Source organism: Lactuca virosa, chromosome 5, assembly GCF_052849685.1.
Source record: "Lactuca virosa cultivar CGN04683 chromosome 5, Lactuca_virosa_CGN04683_v6, whole genome shotgun sequence".
Lineage (NCBI taxonomy): Eukaryota > Viridiplantae > Streptophyta > Magnoliopsida > Asterales > Asteraceae > Lactuca > Lactuca virosa.
The window spans coordinates 194,982,859-195,000,473 of NC_136430.1; positions in this window are offsets into that span (position 1 = coordinate 194,982,859).

Here is a 17,615-nt window from a genome sequence, read left to right on the forward strand (position 1 = left end):
CTCCAAACTCCGCCCCGGTTTTGGCAATCGGGAAAGGTAGAGGGAAGAAGAGGAAGAGCTCTTCGAAGGGTACCAAGGCTAGGACCCTTGATGGCTCTTCTTCAAGTGGAACCAAGAAAGGTTTTGTCACTCCTTCTTCTTACCCTAAAGAGACTGAATGCTTCTATTGCCATGAAAAGTCACATTGGAAGCGGAACTGCCCAAAGTACCAGCAAGATGTGAAGGATGGGAAAGTTAAACCCAACCATGTAGGTATTTACACTATCTTATCTAATAACTCACCCCATTCTAACTCTTGGGTCCTTGATACCGGTTGTGGTATTCATATTTGTTCTGATTTGCAGGGACTAAGAAGAAGTGAGAATGTGGAGCATGGAAGAATAAACTTAATCATAGGGAATAGGAAAGCTTTACCTGTCACCAAGATTGGAGTTTATACTTTATCGCTAAGTAGTGGGTTTAGTTTAGATTTGAATAAATGTTGTTATTCGCCAGAAATGGCAAGAAATATTATTTCCTTTCATGCATTGTATAAACAAGGTTTCACCTTTTCATTTGATAATGAAGTTGGTTCGATTAATGCTTTCTTTAATAATGTTCTTTATTTTAAAGCATTACCTTGTGATGGTGTGTATGAAACTGTATCTGTGGTTGATAACTTAGGAAATAATGTATTGTGTATTGATTCTGTTAATGATAATAACTTGGATAAAGCATCATTATGGCATTGTCGTCTTGGACATATAAGCAAGAAACGCATAGGCCAACTCCAAAAGGATGGAGTATTGGAGTCATTTGACCTAAAGTCAGATGATAGTTGCGAATCATGCTTACTTGGAAAAATGACAAAGTCACCCTTCACAGGTTCTTGTGAGAGGGGTGAAGGTTTGTTGGATCTTATACACACGGATGTGTGTGGGCCCTTCAAACATGCCACAAGGGATGCTAATCGTTATTATTTGACCTTTACTGATGATTACAGTAGATATGGATATGTCTACTTAATCAAGCATAAGTCAGAGACTTTTGAGAGGTTTAAAGAGTTTAAACAGGAACTCGAGAATCAATTGGGCAGGAACATTAAGATGCTTCGATCCGATCGAGGTGGTGAGTATCTTAGTTCAGAGTTCCTCGACTATCTTAGGGAATGTGGGATTGTCTCACAATTGACACCTCCCAGGACACCGCAGTTGAATGGTGTAGCTGAGAGGCGTAATCGAACCCTGTTGGATATGGTTCGTTCCATGATGAGTCGAGCTTCGCTACCAATCTCATTTTGAGGGTATGCCTTAGAGACTGCCGCCCATATCCTTAATCTAGTTCCCACAAAGAAAGTTGCCAAAACTCCTCATGAGATGTGGACTGGTAAAGTACCCAAACTAGACCACATTAAGATTTGGGGTTGCGAGGCTTTCGTGAGACGCGAGACTCATGATAAGCTCAAACCTCGAAGTGAGAGGTGTATTTTCATCGGCTACCCACATAAATCCTGTGGTTACCTCTTCTATAGACCTAGTGAGAATGTGGTCTTTGTAGCTAGGAGGGCTTTCTTTCGAGAGAGAGAGTTCATAAGCCAAGGAGACAGTGGGAGGCAAGTTAACCTTGAAGAAATTCAAGAGTCAAGTGGTGAAGGAACTTCAAACCCTAGCACTCAACTTGAGGAGGAAACTCCTGTTGAGCCAATTGACAAGTCTGTACCTCTGAGGCGTTCCACAAGGGTTAGGAATGCACCTGAGCATTACTATGGATTCCATATTACTGCGGAAGGTGCTATACTTATCAGTGATGAGACACTGATAGGTCTGGATGAACCTAACAGTTATGTGGAAGCCATGGCAGGCCCTGAGTCAGCCAAGTGGAAAGAGGCAATGGACAGCGAGATACAGTCCATGTATGACAATCAAGTTTGGAACTTGGTTGAGAATGTACCAGGTCGTAAGACTATAGGGTGCAAATGGATCTTCAAGAAGAAGACCGACATGGATGGTAATGTACACACTTATAAGGCACGACTGGTTGCAAAGGGTTTCTCACAAACTCCGGGAGTTGATTATGATGAGACCTTTTCTCCAGTGGCCAAGATTAAGTCTATTAGGGCTCTGTTAGCCATAGCCGCATTTCATGACTATGAAATATGGCAAATGGATGTCAAAACCGCTTTCCTTAATGGAAAGTTGGCTGAGGATGTTTACATGAGTCAGCCAGAGGGTTTTGTCAACACAGAGTACCCTAATAGAGTGTGTAAGCTTGAGAAATCCATTTATGGGTTAAAGCAAGCACCTCGCAGATGGAATCTTTGCTTTGATGAGAAAGTCAAGGAATTTGGCTTTTCTAGGAGTGAAGATGAATCTTGTGTATATGTCAAGGCTAGTGGGAGTATAGTTAGCTTTTTGGTATTGTATGTGGATGACATACTACTCATAGGAAATGACATCCCAACTCTGCAGGAAGTTAAGTCTTGGCTTGGGAAGTGTTTCTCTAAGAAGGACCTAGGAGAAGCTGCCTATATTCTAGGGATAAGGATCTTGAGAGACCGGAGTAAAAGACTAATTGGACTTAGTCAGAGTACTTACTTGGATAAGGTGTTGAAGAGATTCGGCATGCAGGACTCCAAGAAAGGAGAGTTACCCATCCAGAGTAATGCCAGATTGAGTAAAACACAAAGCCCTAGTACTGAGGCTGAGATAGCAGAAATGAGTCGAATACCTTATGCTTCGGCTGTAGGATCAATCATGTATGCTATGACGTGTACTCGACCTGATGTAGCATTTGCTTTGAGCATGGTTAGCAGGTATCAGGGGAACCCTGGCAAGGCACACTGGACTGCGGTAAAGAATATCCTCAAGTACCTACGGAGGACTAAGGACTGGGTCCTTACCCTCAGTGGGAGTGAAGACTTGAGAGTTGTAGGGTATAGTGATGATAGCTTTCAGACTGATAGGGATAATTTCCGCTCTCAGTCAGGCTGGGTCTTTACCTTAAATGGAGGAGCAATTTCTTGGAAGAGTTCCAACAAAGAGACACTGGCTGATTCAACTTGCGAATCAGAGTATATAGCAGCTAGCGAGGCAGCAAAGGAGGCGATATGGCTGAAGAACTTCATTGGACACCTTGGAGTTGTACCAGCTATTAAAGAGCCAATGGAAATTTTCTGTGATAGTGAAAGTGTAGTTGCCTTAGCCAAGGAACCAAGGGATCACGAGAGATCCAGACACATCGACAGAAAATACCATTTCATCAGACATCGAATAGAAGAAGGACTCCTCGTGGCAAAGAGGGTATCATCGGATGAGAATCCAGCAGATCCCCTCACGAAGGGACTGACTCGGGTTAAGCATCTCCAGCATGCTCGGAGCATAGGGCTGAAGGATGATATTAGATTTAGTAGTTAGATAACCTTGAAATTTGTAAAGTGTAATTGACATTAGATGATGAATAAAAGGTGTTTTATTTATGAGTAAAGTGTTGCTATCTCTTGTCGATCGTTTACTATATTTCTTTTGCATGTTTTGACTTCCAGAATAATTATGTTTGGTATATCATATTATTCGAACCTCCACAGTCGGTCATATGTCGGAAGTAGGTATGAATCAAGACTGTCATGATTGGTTGCAGAGGTCTAAGTTGTTGGACATGGCTACAACACTCATGAGTGCTCATAAGTTCTGAGCATTGGACACAACCCACACTCACTGGAATCACTTCATGGAATTTATCTCGAGTGATCGTGAGACGGTAATATCATATAAGTCTTCAAACCTAGAGATATGATTTGCTACTTATGAGTTGGTTATGCATTGATTGTACGTTAACGCATTGGTAACTCGATGTTATAAAACGTGCTTTTGTGTATAATTCAATGAGTGGTAGAACAAACATATGAGTCGAAGTTTATCTGTTCCTTCTTGGATTAGAAGCTGATATCTGGGCCCCTCGATGATTTTGTTTTGACCTATGTACCGGGCCCGGTCAGAACTAAGTTGATGTGTTCAATTAAGTTCTTTGTCAAACAAATCGGAAATCGGGAAACAAACTGCTGGACAATAAGTAAGACATTGTTCCATGTATTTGTCCGGCTGATATCTAGAACAGAGGATTATATGATCACTTATCTTAAATGGCGTATCATCATCTTCTCAGTTCCGAGAGACCTTGAAAGAGCTACGATTGCCGATCGGTTCCTGAAGTATTGCAGTTATAGTTATTAGACTTATCCAAGTGGGAGACTGTTGGATAAGGTGTCTAAGTCCATAACTATTTCGGGTATGTACTTGACCCGACCCGGCATGGTCCATTTGGGTTGCATGGCACCATGCAATTGGATAAACTAAAATGAGAGAAATAACACTTATGGTTTATTAATATATTATAAGTTCTAATATATTAATAATATTATTTAATTAGTTTGATCAAGAATTAATTTAGAATTAGTTAAGTGATCAAAAGATAACTAATTAAATATATGGGTAGATTATGAAAATCTTCCATATCTTATATAGTGGGCTAAGAGGCTCCATGGATTATCAAGTTGGGTTCCACCCATAGGATGCTCCATGGATGCTCCATGGGAGTTACAAACCCATGGGTCATGGAAATGAAGAGTCATGACACATTAGGGTTTACATGGTGTAACCCTAGATGTGTCAACACTATATAAGAAACCCATTCTCCACCAAAATTGGTGACACTAAGAAACAAGAGGGCTAGAGCCGATTTTGCAAGTGTAAGATTCTCTCAAAGTTTACTCCTTTGCATTTGGTGTTGTGTGAAGCATTTGAGGCATCACACTTGGGGTGCTAGGCTCACAAGGTTTCAAGGATCATAATCAACAACAAGGTAAGTTATTCTATCTTTCATGCAAGTTAAAAATGTTCCCCATGTATGCTAGATAGGAATATAACCTTGGAATTCAACTTTGCATGATTATTAGACAAACATAGATCCAAGGTTATTAGGGTTGCATGTACACTTAGGAAGTGTTAGAATGCTCAAAACCCATCATAATTCTGCAAACGGTCCACATACCTTTGCATTTTCTGCATGTGGCCCGTGATGGGTTCACCATCATTCATTCGGGTTGTTATCATGGAGGAGATTATGTTATACCGCTCTTGACGAGCACTCTGATGGTACCTTTCCATCAAGTCCTGGTGCATCTCAAAAGGGTAATAGTCCTCATAGGACTTTTGGAGCTCAGCTGTCATCGTGGCCATCATGATGCATGCCACTTTAGTGGCATCTCTCTCATGTGTCCTGTATTCAGTGATCTCCCCAGGAGAAGCAGTAGTCTCATCGAGTTCCTTGAGCTCCTTGTTGAGGACATATTCCTTGTCCTCGTAACGAGTGACCATCCTGATGTTCCAGATCCAATCCATAAAGTTGGAACCATCGAAGATGACTCTCCCTCAAAGGTTCATGAGAGAGAAGGAGCCGGTAGGGTTAGAACACGAAGCGTTGTTGGAAGACATCTGAAAAGAAGGAAGACAAGTTTAGATTAGATATATAGAGTCCTTAATAAGACACCCAAATGTAATATTAACGCTAGGACCCAACACAATATATTATAACTTAGAAGAGGGATGCTGTAATCTAAGCTATAACATATTTGAAGGTAGGTGAATGACGATTCACCAATTTCCACCATGAAAACGAAATGAATTATTAGGTTTAATTGGTTTTGAAATTCCTAGATTCTTTTGAGATTCATTGAACTTTTCAATGGCATGTTTCAATCTCGATTGTTCCCTTCAGGTTTTGTGACTGGGATGCCGAGGATCACAAAACAAGGTGTGAATAACCATGCAAATTCACTTGGTACTCTTAATATTATCACCTAATCAATGTGCCGGTTAACCACACACGCTCCACAGATCTATGATAAACATTAAGTCACCCTTTGTTATCCTTACTAGTCCAAGTTAGTGTGCCGGTTAACCACACACGCTCCACCAACGAATTGGTAAGGTACAAAGTGTGAATTTCATGGGTTAGCACCATTTTCACATTTTCCTAAAGTAACTAAGATTGGGAATTTATAAAAACATTTAGTTACTTTATAATAATCATTATACTTTTAATGATAATTTTAAAGTCATTGTCCTACCCGTTCGGCTAACGACCCTCCACCGATCAAGGAAGCGGTGGGTGAGAATGGACACCCATTAAGCTGCCATTTTATTGGCAACAACATTATAGCCCCCTTATAGATCGGCTTCGTGAATGAGGCCTACTAACGGTAAAACGACTTGATCTTATACATATATATAAATATTAACCATTAATCTTATAATAGTATAAGGGTTGAATTTTAACTTTTAAAATCCTAAAGGTTGGAATTAAAGTGTGTGTGACTTTACAAATTCCAAAACTTGAGGGCAAGTTTTGGAACTATTCAAAACTTTTCATTTCATAACTTATATGTTAATGGTTCATAAAAGTGAAGACTCTTCATTTTTATGTAACTTATGTGTTTTAAATGTACATTAAAGAAAGTGACCTTTGGAAATCCATAACTTGAGGACAAATTATGGATTCCATTAAAACACATAATTGATCAAGAATTAATCATTAAACAATTTACCAAGTAATTCCTATGATCTATCAATAACTCATAAGAACATGAATATCATATCAAAATTTCAATAATCATATGAACACATATAGAACATGGAATTTTGATATAGGCCATTGTAAATGGATTAGCACAACCATCACACCATCTAAAACAGGTTTTAAAACATCAAAACAGTTTAGGGTAATGTTTCTAGTCCATTTCCAGCAGCAAAAGTCGAAAAACTGCAGTCAGAGTCTTCTACTCGTCGAGTGCATGAACCTACTTGACGAGTAGGATGAGTTTGTGCTTGGAATCGTCGAGTCCCCCCATGGACTCGGCGAGTCCACTGTCCATACAACTCAATTTTTCGATTTTTTCACAGTTTGCATCAAGTATTCAAGAAAACAATCCTAGGCTCTGATACCACTGATGGGTTTTGAGCATCCTAACACTCCTATGGTGTACATGCAACCCTAGAAACCTTGGATCTATGTTTTACTATGAATACATGCAAATTTGTTTTTCCAAGGTTCATAACCTATCTAGCATGACATGGGGTACTTTAAACATAAAAGCTAGAAGAATTACATATCTTTTCAATAGTGAGTTGATTCCTTGGAGTTTGAGAGCCAAGCACCAATAATGTGGATGCCTCAAATGGAAATCAGAAATCACCACAAACTTGGAAAAACTATGAGAGTGTATGTTTGCTTCTAGAAATTGACCACCTTCTTGCACACACACAACTAGTGCCATTTCAAGCATCATAAGCTCCTTTATATAGTGTGGAGGATTAGGGTTACATCCATGTAAACACTAATAACCATGACTCTTCCTTTCCAAGGATCCATGGGGTAAAATCTCCATGGACTATCCGTGGACTCCCATGCATGCCAAGCCCATTCCAAATGAGTATTAGCCCACACTTATATAAATACAAGAGCCCATATTTAATTAGTCACCTTTTTTATCACCAAATTAATTCTAAATTAATTTATGATCAATACTAATTAAATAATATGATTTCATATTAATATATTATAACTTATAATATATTAACAAATCATAAACATACAATTGTCAAAGGTTTAACCATACAAATAGTTCGGATGAAGTGCAACCCAAATGGACTATGCCGGGTCGGGTCAAGTATATTCCAAATAAAGTTATGGACTTAGACACCTTATCCAACAATTCCAACATAACATTCATATATGTACTTGACTAAATTTGATTAAAATCTCACGATCTAAGCTTTTAGATTTGAAATGAAATATAATTTCCTCTCCCTTAATTATAGCAAAACAAATTTTCCCCAATTAAAAATTTTGTTTTATATAATTAACATTGCTAACTTGCAACACTTATTATAATTATCATGCTCCCACTAACATGATGATTATTAGCATAACGCTTATGCTCCCACTAGCTTTGACATGTACTTAGAAATCAGCTGGACTTCTACAAATTAATACTTTATTGACTTTCTTACCAAAGTTCAGATTTCTGATACGAGATGATTTGATAAAACTTTATCAAAGTCATACACCTTCCCTTAGATAGCTCATATGTGTGTCTAAACAATTTTAGAACTATGAAAAGCGATGTTGTAATCATAGTCTCAATTGTTTAGACCTTTGTTATTTCTCACAAGTCCATGTTAGTGTGCCGGTTAACCACACACGCTCCACTAACGACTTTGAGAATGCAACTATCACAATTGCTATCTACTTAAAACCTCTTAGCGAAAGCATTTCCTCACCATCATTTTCATGAATCGGAGAGAAACCTTATGACACTTAGATTTTATGGTGTATGTGTTCCTTTCCATGTGAATTTGTCAAAACCATAATCACAAGACACGGTTAGTGACAAATTCATATGGACTGAACTTGTGCAGTCTTAACTGCTTGCTACCTGGCAGCATAAGGGCCTGCCATTGCTTCCAAGTTCTTATGCAACCAATTGAGAACTCTCAGAAGTCATATGCAAAAGCCAACTTTAACTAGAATGGGCACAAAAATAGGAATATGTCAACACAAAAGGTTATATTCCTCAAGTCGTGTGATAGTGATAAACTATAGGTTTTATTCTTGATTAGAATCTTGAAACTCTTTCAGGATCTTTTACACTCCCACTGTCCTCTTGACATATATGACTCTCTTGCCAAGAACCATTCCTTGACAAAAAAAATATTCAAGAGATAGTGTGGATTCTTATCAAGACAAACACTTCACACAGTTGGTCTTAGTTGGTCTTTGTTTTATCCAAAACATCACAACTTACCAATTAGAAATGTACAAGTGTAGAACACATTTTACTCTTACATTTGAAAAGTGTTATAAACGTTTTTTAAGATGTGTCACTCAAGTTACAATCTTGGAGTATGACTCTAAGACTTGTTTTGGAACTAAGTATGATTCATCTTTTGATTTAACCAATTCAACAATTCACGATTCCTCCTCTTAGTCAAACAAATGCACTAAGATGTCCTTAGAGAATCAATAGTGATATGGTTTCATAATCATTAAGATGATCATAAAACATGATACTAAAGTACTCTCCCATCTTTTCAGATTTGAGAAACTTTTATCTTTCTGCCAAATTTGATTCTTCTCATTCGTTCTTCCATACATCGAAACTTTTTCCAATGTTTCAGAATTATACTTAAACTTGTATGTATAACCATATTTACTGAACTTCAGTAAATCGTGACGAATAATATTATCAATCTTTGTGGTGGACTTGACCAGTGCACAAGAATGTGTACTCGATCCCTTAGTCCTTCACTTGACTCACATATACATGTGAACAAGGAATTAGTCTTAATTTTCCAAAGGTGAAGATTTTCATTCATCATACTATACAACTTGCATGATTCCAAGTTTCGGTCCAATTGAAACTTGGGTGATGAGAATATTTCCTTATTTGGTAAATTTAGACACTACCACAAATGAAAGAATCAAATCCATTTTCCAATGTTGCTATCAATGGAATCATATAAACAACAATTTTTTACTAATGCCACTGTAAGGATATTTAAAATAAAATAAAAAAACAAAACTTTTCTTTTATTTAAAACTTGCGGAAAACTTATCCTTACAATGCAAAATGCATAAGAAACTATGTTGTTATCTATTCCTAAGCAATCTATCACAACTCTTAAGCAGCAGCTCAAAAATTCTGATCACCGAACCATGCGATCGAAATCCATCTTCGCGATCAGAATCAACTTACTCTTCTTTAAGCTTCCTCTCTTTTCTTTGATTCTTAAAACTTCAACATGTGACCCAGTCATGTCATGTAATAAGAATCTCCAAATAGGAACTTAATAGAGTTAGATAGTGGACTTACCTGAAGTAGAGTCAAACGTTTTGACCAACCTTATGATCTTCCAGGTAAATAGGGAAGCTTTGCAACCAATGCCCCTTCCTTTGGCAATATAAGCATATGGACTCTTTGGGAATGGTACATGAGACTGTCTCAGACTTATCCTTTCTCTTTACCAATTGGTCAACCGAGTTGACTATGGCCGATCCCTTTCCATTGGGAAGAGATAGTTTTTCTGGTTATCCAATGTTACCAATTGTCAATGTCCATGGTAGTTTGAGAAGTTGATCTTCTAATCAAATTTGCTTTACCAGTCCTCCAAATCATTGCTGATTCAGCAGTACCAAGAAAATAGATAAGATCATTAAGGGTCATGTCATAGTCTCTTTCATAGTAGTTCCAAAGGAAACTCACTATGTGACTTAGAAAGTGATTGAACAACCAACTTTCTCAAGACTTTGACACCCAACTCTCCCGGCTTGTCAATATGTGACTTCATATCCAAGATGTGAGCACACATAGACCTTGCTTGCCAATAGGGCTTGAGTGACCTTGAACTATTCAAGAACTTGTGGGATTGGGAGAATAATTGGAGGAGGTAGAGGAAAAGAAGTATGATTTCCATTATCCAACCACGGAACATCATATTCACTAGGAAAGGTTGTTCCAAGGGGTTTGGGAAGATCATAGATGTCTAAACCAGACATATAATATGGGAGATATTCAAGTCAGTTGATTTAAGTCCTTAATATAACACCCAATATGAAATATTAAGACTAGGACCCAACACAATATTTTATAACTTAGAAGAGGGATGCCGTAATCTAAGCTATAAAATATTTGAAGATAGTCGAATGATGATTCACCAATTTCCACCATGAAAAACGAAATAATTTATTAGGTTTTAATTGGATTTGAAATTCCTAGATCTTATGAGATTCATTGAACTTTTTAATGGCATGTTTCAATCTCGATTGTGCCCTCTCAAGTTTTGTGGCTGGGATGCCGAGGATCACAAAACAAGGTGTGAATAACCATGCAAATATACTTGGTACCCTTAATATTTATCACTTAATCGATGTGCCGGTTAACCACACGCCCTCCACCGATCCTATGATAAACATTAAGTTACCGTTTGCCTACCTTGTTAAATCCAAGTTAGCGTGCCGGTTAACCACACACGCTCCACTAACGACTTAAGCAAGGTGTAAAGTGTAATTTCATGGGTTAGCACCAAATTCACATTTTCCTAAAGTAACTAAGATTGGGAATTTATGAAAGGTTTAGTTACTTTTTTCTGATCATTATACTTATAATGAAGGAGAATTATAGTCCTTGTCCTACCCGTTCGGCTAACGACCCTCCACCAGTCAAGGAAGCGGTGGGTGAGAGTGGACACCCATTAAGCTGTCATTTTATAGGCAGCAACCTTATACACCCCTTATAGACTGGCTTCGTGAATGAGGCCTACTAACGGTAAGACTGACTTTGATCTTATAAATATATATATTATTAACTTATAATACTATAAAGTATAAGGGTTGAATTTTAACTTTTAAAATTATAGGGGTTGGAACTAAAGTTTTTAAAGTGACTTTACATGTTCCAAAACTTGAGGGCAAGTTTGGTAACTTTCAAAATTTTTCATCTTTCATAACTTATGAGTTAATGATTTATTAAAATGAAGTCTCTTCATTTTCATGTAACTTACGTGTTTCTTTAATGGACTTTAAAAGAGTGAATTTTGGTAATCCATAACTTGAGGACAAATTATGGATTCCATTAAACACATCAAGATCAAGAATTAAACTAACAAACTATTTGAAAATAATTCCTATGATATTCTAAACTCATAAGTGTATGAAAATCCATATCAACAATTTCAAGAATCATAAATAAAACATAAAAAACTTGAAAATTTGATAATAGCCATTGAAAATGGATTAGCAAAAACATTACACCATCTAAAACAAGTTTTATAAGACCAAAACAGTTTAGGGTAATGTTTCTAGTCCATTTCCAGCAGCCAAACTCGAAAAACTGCAAACTGGAAGACAAACTCGTCGAGTTCTACAAGGAACTCGTCGAGTTCAAGTATTAACTCATGAAATCGACGAGTTTTTGGCCAGAACTCGTCGAGTTTTCCAGACTGGGCAGATTCTGGTTTTGAAAAGTAAGTTGCATCAAGTATAAATTAAAACAAGGTTTCATCCTAACTAGCATAATAAGAAGTAACAATACTAACTAGCATAATAAGAAGTAACAATACTACAAGAATCTAGTAGAATTACATACCTTTTGATGAAGCTTGAAGTCTTGAACCTTTAAAAGCCTAGTGCCTCAAGTGTTGTGTCACACCCCGAAACCTGAACGGCGGAAACATTCGGGGGTGGAGGACGTCATGTACAGTATCATAACAATTGAATAGTAAAGAAAGTACACACCACCATAATATATATTTGAAAAGTTTACATGATTGTCGTATTACATGTTTCAAAATTCAAATACAATATGATGTTCCAAAAGATGTTGCTAACGCCAGAGCATTAGTCCCCAAAAGTAGTTGCTAACCTGGTGTTTAGCGATTCCCTGAGAATACAAGTTATTTCAAATAAAAAGTGTCAACAATTAAGTTGGTGAGGTCATAAGTAGTTATTTGAATAAGTGCATGCCATTCGAAAGTTCACGTTTATTTTCCAAAAAATCCGATATTTTCTTGTAAAATGAGTTATGAATCGTTGTTTGTATAAAAGGAATGTATTGAACCAGGAAAATCCTATATTTTCCTAAAAGTGAGAAGCAGTCTTAAATGCCCAAGACTGTAACTTGTAAGTAAATATGTCATGCTTAAAATGATGATGTATAGTTCTATTAGTGAACAAAACTAAAGGAAGCTTGTATTTTCACGTAAAAATAACTGTAATATTACTTTTCCCGTAAAAACATAATACCATAATAATTGTCTATCCTGTGAGTTTTCATAACCGTACTATGATGGATTTTCCTGTAGCGATGTTCTTCAGGCGTCGAAATGTTATGACACTTGTCACCCTTAACCTGCCGGTCCGGCTGTAGCTAACAGCCAGGGTATGGGATCATCAGTCCCGTATAGATCTATACACACTTATCACATTCTCCGAATGACTCACATATTCTCAATTAAGTCACGTATTCTTGAAATGTATATGTTTATGTCCGAAATGATTACCCTTTTTACAGTATTGATAAAGGCATAATAATGATATGTATTTTCTTATATATACGTAATGTTATAGTTGAAATTGTTACCCTTGTCATGATATGTTATGCAAACACATAAATAAAGCATGTTATTATTTATAAACATATTTCATCCCGAGAGGGTAAAATGGTATCGTAAGATGTTTTGCATGCTAACATTTTCGTATGATAGTTATAACAATAGCACGGAGTTTATAGTAAAAGATTGATGTTTTCACACGATTTTAACCGTGTGTTTACTTTTATACCCCCCTAAAAGTGTTTAAAATCATTTAAAAGCATTTGAAAGTGTAGTGATAGGGGTATGAACTCACTTGGTAAAAGGGATAGTTTGATGAAGACGATGTTTAACTCGGGCAGCACTTCAACTGGAAAGAAACAAGTTTATCGGGAACTTCGGGACTTCGTCAGGGCTTGGACACGTAACCGGGGAGTCGGGGTAGTCTCGAGATGCTTAACACAGAGTAAAAGTAGAAAGGAGAGTAGAATTGAGCAGCCTAAACCCAAGACCTTCAGTTTCTATTTATAGGGGGTATTTTTGGAGTTCACGTCGTGAACATGAAGATGTTCATGTCGTGACTTTGGTTCTTATCCCTTCCGTAGACTTGACGTCTGATAGCTCGAATCTCGAACCCATCAATCACTGGCTCACGTCGTGAGCTTCTTGCTCACGCCGTGAGTCTCTGACAGTTGTTGGAATTCGTGTCCGAACTTGAAAATTTAATATCTTCACATACGAGCTCCGATTTTGACGTTCTTTATATCCACGCGTAGGTGAGATTATGCTCTACAACTTTCGGTTAGACTCCGTCGGCTAATTTCGACTTTATTTTTAATATTATATTTTTAACGGGCCGTGACTAGAAAAATCCGTTAAAATTCCATAACTTCTCCATCCGACGTTCGTTTTCGTCTCTCTTTTTACTGTCGTACTACTAATATTGAGATCTTCTATTCTCGTTAAGGTTGCGTCGGCTAAAAGTCACTCGATCTCTATTTCGAGTTTTTAGCTGTTTACTCCTATATCCGAAACTTAGAAAAATCATAACTTCCTCATACGAAGTCAGATTTGGACGTTCTTTTTATGTACACTTACGGTTTAGTGATATCTACGACTTTCATTTAGATACTAAAGGATAAAAAGTATTTTGTTGAAATTTCGTGTTTTACGCTTAACAGTGTTTTACCAGTTTTGTTGCGGATCTTCGATTGGTCATAACTTCTTCGTTATAACTCGGATTTTTGTGTTCTTTATATTTTTGAAAACCTTGTTACGATATCTACCACTTAGTAGATCCAAATTGAGGTTTCTGAACATTTCATTTTTGACGCTATTTTTATTATCTCAAAAGTAGGTTACAATACTTGACTTTAGATCATTATATTGATTTGAAATATCAGGTTGTTACATCACCCCCCCTCCGTTAGAGGGAATTTTGTCCTGAAATTATTTACAAAGTAATTTTTTATGGACTAGGGAAGAGATGCGGGTACTTTTGTTGCATCTGATCTCCTCGCTCCCAAGTGAATTCAGGTCCCCGCTTAGCGTTCCAGCGAACCTTCACTATTGGTATGCGAATTTGCTTTGTTCGTTTGATTTCCATATCCATGATTTCGACGGGTTCTTCCACAAAGTTAAGATTTTCGTTCAATTCGATTTCCTCGAATGGAATTACAAGGGTTTCATCAGATAGACACTTTTTCAGATTAGACACGTGAAACACAGGATGTACGTTGTTAAATTCGAGTGGTAGTTGGAGTCTATAAGCTACTGGACCAATCCTTGCAGTAACTTTGAAGGGTCCAATGTACCTTGGGTTTAGTTTTGCACGCTTCCCAAAGCGTATCATGCCCTTCCAGGGAGAGACCTTTAGTAGGACACGGTCACCAACCTGAAATTCCAAGGGTTTTCGCCTCTTGTCGGCGTAGCTCTTTTGTCTACCTCTTGAGGCTTTCAGTCATTCATGGATTTGAACGATCTTCTCAGTCGTGTCTCTAATGATTTTTGGACCAGTGGGAGTGCTATCAGGGACTAGGCCTCTCGCCAACTGCATGTCGCCCACTTCCGCCCAGCACAGAGGTGATCTGCACTTGCGGCCGTAAATGGCTTCAAATGGAGCAGTCTTGATGCTAGTGTGATAACTGTTGTTATACTAGAATTCAACTAATGGTAAGTGGATGTCCCACGCTTTACCAAAGTCTATTACACAAGCCTGTAACATATCTTCTAGGGTTTGTATACTTCTCTCACTCTGTCCGTCAGTTTGTGGGTGATAGGCTCTACTCATATCTAGCCTAATTTCGAAGGACTTCTGTAGTGATTGCCAGAATCGAGAAGTGAATCGGCTGTCTCTATCTGAGATGATAGATATCGGCATTCCATGAAGTTGCACGATTTCTCGGATGTAAGTCCTGGTCAGTTTTTCCATCTTATCGGTGTCCTTGATTGGCAAGAAGTGGGCAGACTTGGTTAACCTGTCGACGATCACCGAAATGGTATCGTGACCACCTTGCGTCCTCGGTAGTTTCGTTATGAAATCCATGGTAATCTGCTCCCACTTCCACTCAGGTATTTCGGGCTGCTGGAGTACACCTTAGGGTTTTTGATGTTCTACCTTAATCTTGGCACAAGTTAAGCACTTTCCAACGTAGGTAGCAATCTCTGCTTTCATGTTTGGCCACCAATAGAGTTGTTTGAGATCCAGATACATCTTATCTGAACCTGGGTGTACGGAGTATCGAGTCTTGTGTGCTTCATTCATGACTGCCTCACTGAATCCACCAAATTTCGGTGTCCAGATTCAATTCATTAGATAACGAACTCCGTCACTTTTGATTTCCAGATTCTTGTCCATTCCTCTAAGTGCTTCACTTGTCACATTTTCTGGTTTCAAGGCTTCTAGTTGGGCTTCCTTGATTTTCGTTGACAGGTGTGAATGGATTGTCATGGTTAGCGCTTTCACTCTTCGCATTCGTAGTCAATGAGTAGTTCCACCCATCACCGTTGCCTCATATTTAGCTCCTTATGATCGAATATATGCTGAAGGCTCATGTGGTCTGTGATGATGGTGCATTTTGTTCCGTATAGGTAGTGTCTCCAAATCTTCAAAGTGAACACCACTGCTCCAAGCTCTAGATCATGAGTGGTGTAGTTGACCTCGTGTGTTTTTAGTTGTCGTGAGGCGTAAGCAATAACCTTTCCTCGTTGCATCAGCCCACAACCCAACCCTTGATTGGACGCATCGCAGTATAATATAAAGTCTTTTGTCCCCTCTGGAAGAGACAAAATGGGTGCGCTTCACAGGGCTTGCTTTAGAGTTTGAAATGCAGCATCTTGTTTTTCTCCCCATGTAAAGGTTACGTCCTTCTAAGTCAGGGTAGTAAGGGGTTTGGCGATGCTAGAAAAGTTTTGTATGAATCTGCGGTAATAGCCAGCAAGGCCTAGAAATTGGCGAATTTCGGTTGGCGTCTTCGGTGCTGACCAATCCTTGATTGCCTTGATTTTGGAAGGGTCCACGTGGATTCCCTCTTCGCTAACCACGTGACCTAGTAAGTCCACTTTCCTAATCCAAAACTCACACTTCGAGAACTTTGCGTAAAGATTCTCTGCTCGTAGTGTCTCCAAGACTTGTCTCAGGTGCTGACCATGTTCTTCTTTACTCCTTGAATAAATGAGTATGTCATCTATGAACACAATCACGAATTTGTCCTGGAACGAACGACATACCCGATTCATTAAGTCCATGAATACGGCGGGTGCATTGGTTAGTCCGAAAGGCATCACTACAAATTCGTAGTGACCGTATCTCGTTCGGAAAGCCATCTTAGGAATATCACTTTCCAGGACTCGTAGTTGGTGATATCCCGATCTTAGATCAATTTTTGAAAAGTAATTTGCCCCTTGGAGTTGATCGAACAGATCATCTATACGTGGCAGGGGATACCAGTTCTTAATGGTAAGTTTGTTTAGCTCTCGGTAGTCGATGCACATTCTAAACGATCCGTCTTTCTTCTTCATGAAAAGCACTGGTGCTCCCCAAGGCGAGAAGCTTGTTCTGATGAATTCTTTGTTGAGCAGTTCGTTTAGTTGACTGGATAATTCTTGCATCTCTGCTGGGGCTAAACGATATGGTGCTTTGGCTACAGGGGTGGCTCCAGGAATCAAGTCGATTATGAACTCGACTTGTCTTGCAGGAGGTACTCCTGGAAGATCTTCAGGAAAGACATCAGGAAAATCACAGACGTCAGGCACACTCTTGATGTCTTCTACTCCTCGCTTCACATCTACGACGTGTGCCAAGAACGCATGACATTCCTTGCGTAAAGATGTTTGAGCTTTGATGCAAGAGATGATACGAAGAGTGGTACTAGGTTTATCGCCATAAATAACGAGGGTTTCTCCATTTGGCAGATTAAGGTGAACAGCCTTTTCGTAACATAAAATGTCCGCACGATGAGAACTCAGCCAATCCATGCCTATGATAACGTCGAA